Genomic DNA, 2,743 nt, shown 5'->3' on the forward strand with positions numbered 1-2,743 from the left:
AGTATCCCATACTAAATTCTCCAAACCTCTATCTTTAGAGTAGCTCAAGTGATGAGGTATTAAGTATCCCATACTAAATTCCCCAAACCTCTATCTTTAGAGTAGCTCAAGTGATGAGGTATTAAGTATCCCATACTAAATTCCCCAAACCTCTATCTTTAGAGTAGCTCAAGTGATGAGGTATTAAGTATTTTTTCAAAGATAAAGCTGTTCCTCTTATGTCTGATTTTAAAATAAAATCTTTTTAAAACTTTGCAATATATGTAGGTCACAGATGTATAGTGAACTCCCACCTGGCACACAGTGCTGGAAAACTTTAAACTAGGCTTTTTATCTTGTACTGTAGATTGTTTCATTGTCATTTGTTTTTTTGGCAAATTTCAGTTGGAAATCGTAGTATATATTGTTGCTTTATTAGTATGTCTGGCCCACCCAGTGGCACAGCGGTATGTCTGCGGACTTACACTGCTAGAAACTAGGTTTTGATACTTCGTGGTGGGCAGAGCACAGATAGCCCACTGTGTAGCTTTGTGCTTAACTACAAACAAACAATAGTATGTCTGGTACAGATTTCAGTTCATAATTACAATTTAAATTGTTGCATTACTTGTAAATCTGGTACAGATTAGAATTTGAACAAACAAAATATATTACTTGTTTTGTGTTATGTAAACAAATTAAATATAGGGAGAACAAATTGCCCTATCATTAATTTCACATAAAGATTATTTATCAAAAATCTTATTAAGACGTCACTCCAGATCTTTTGTTTGGGAAAAATCTGCAGCTCATACACTTTTTTTTTATGTAGGACAATACCGCTGCAGTAATTTTATGTAATTTAAAATATGTTCGAGCCACAGTGTATGGGTTAAGGAAAACAATTTAGGGACCTATTGGTCCATCTAAGCCATTACATCTACTATGCTAAACTATAAAATAAAAACAAAATGCTTAAAGTCAGCCCTTATCATTCACATACTTATTAAGCTTTCTCTTAAGCTCAAGGCCAACCACCTTGTTAGAAAAATAAAATTGTCTTAGCTGAAGATGACTCCTAACTTGCCAAGATTTATGTTTGTGTCTCCTTGTCCTACCATTCTCACCTTCAAGTACAAACAAAAAAAGATGATGTATTAACACTGCCAGTTCCCTTTACAATCTTAAACACCTCAATCAAACCCCCTCTGACTCTTCTATTTTCAAGAGAAAACAAGTTCAGAGATGATAACCCCTCCATCCCATTCCAGTAGTCCTTCTCTGAACTCTCTCCAACAATTCTTTGTCCTTTCTAAGACAAGGAGCCGAAGACTGAACACAGTGCTGTAAGAGTGGTCTAACCAATGAAATTCTAATCTCTTTAGACTCATATTCAGTATTTCTGTAAATAAAACCTAAAAAATCCTATTTGCTATATTGATTGGATGTCTTAAGAGACTGAACAATCGGAACACCAATATCTTTTCTTTCCATAACAGTGTTCAAATTATTCCCATCAAAGTTATATTCATATCATATATAAGTACACATGTGGTGGCCGTAATGGTACTTACAAAGCTATATGCCAATTACACCTGTGAACATAATGGGAGTATCAAGCAGAACTGGTAAAAAAACTATCAAATCCACCAGACTCCACAATTCACACACATAGTGAAAACACTAACCACCCCATCTTGATTACGAATTTCAAAGTCATCTCATCTGGATCATCCAATACTGAACTCTTAATTAAACAAAGTTTATCTATTATAAATTAACTCCCAACTATAAATAATAACACAACTTCACTACAATTAAATCTGTACTTGTATAATATTGTTACATTATTCTATTCTCTGTTTATCTGTTTGTACACTTGTATAATATTGTTACATTATTCTATTCTCTGTTTAGTTGGTTGTACGTAACAATATTATACAAGTAGAATAATCAACCAATAAACAGAGAATGTAGTAACAATATTATACAAGTAGAATAATGTAACAATATTATACAAGTGTACAACCAGATAAACAGAGAATAGAATAATCAACCAATAAACAGAGAATGGTACAGACATTTTATAAAAAGTAATTATAATACAGAATAAAAGGATGAAATAAATTAAGAGAGAATAATTTACCATGTTCAGTATAGTTTGCTGATGGAATATGTATATTCCAAAACGTTCAAGAATTAAATGTTTGTTACTGAACGTACATGTGTATAGTGTTTGTTACTGAACGTACACGTGTATAATGTTTGTTACTGAACGTACATGTGTATAGTGTTTGTTACTGAACGTACACGTGTATAATGTTTGTTACTGAACGTACACGTGTATAGTGTTTGTTACTGAACGTACACGTGTATAATGTTTGTTACTGAACATACATGTGTATAATGTTTGTTACTGAACGTACACGTGTATAGTGTTTGTTACTGAACGTACACGTGTATAATGTTTGTTACTGAACATACATGTGTATAGTGTTTGTTACTGAACGTACACGTGTATAATGTTTGTTACTGAACGTACAACGTGTATAGTGTTTGTTACTGAACGTACACGTGTATAATGTTTGTTACTGAACGTACACGTGTATAGTGTTTGTTACTGATCATACGTGCGTATAATGTTTGTTACTGAACGTACACGTGTATAGTGTTTGTTACTGAACGTACACGTGTATAATGTTTGTTACTGAACGTACACGTGTATAGTGTTTGTTACTGAACGTACACGTGTATAATGTTTGTT

At 33.0% G+C, this 2,743-nt stretch overlaps 1 protein-coding gene across 1 annotated transcript in view; it reads left to right on the forward strand.

Moving 5' to 3' along the window:
- The window catches only part of LOC106474125 (tankyrase-1-like), a 30,015-nt gene that overhangs the window by 12,049 nt on the left and 15,223 nt on the right, over positions 1-2,743 (forward strand). The window lies entirely within an intron of this gene.

Source organism: Limulus polyphemus, unplaced genomic scaffold, assembly GCF_000517525.1.
Source record: "Limulus polyphemus unplaced genomic scaffold, Limulus_polyphemus-2.1.2 Scaffold6849, whole genome shotgun sequence".
NCBI classification, from domain to species: domain Eukaryota; kingdom Metazoa; phylum Arthropoda; class Merostomata; order Xiphosura; family Limulidae; genus Limulus; species Limulus polyphemus.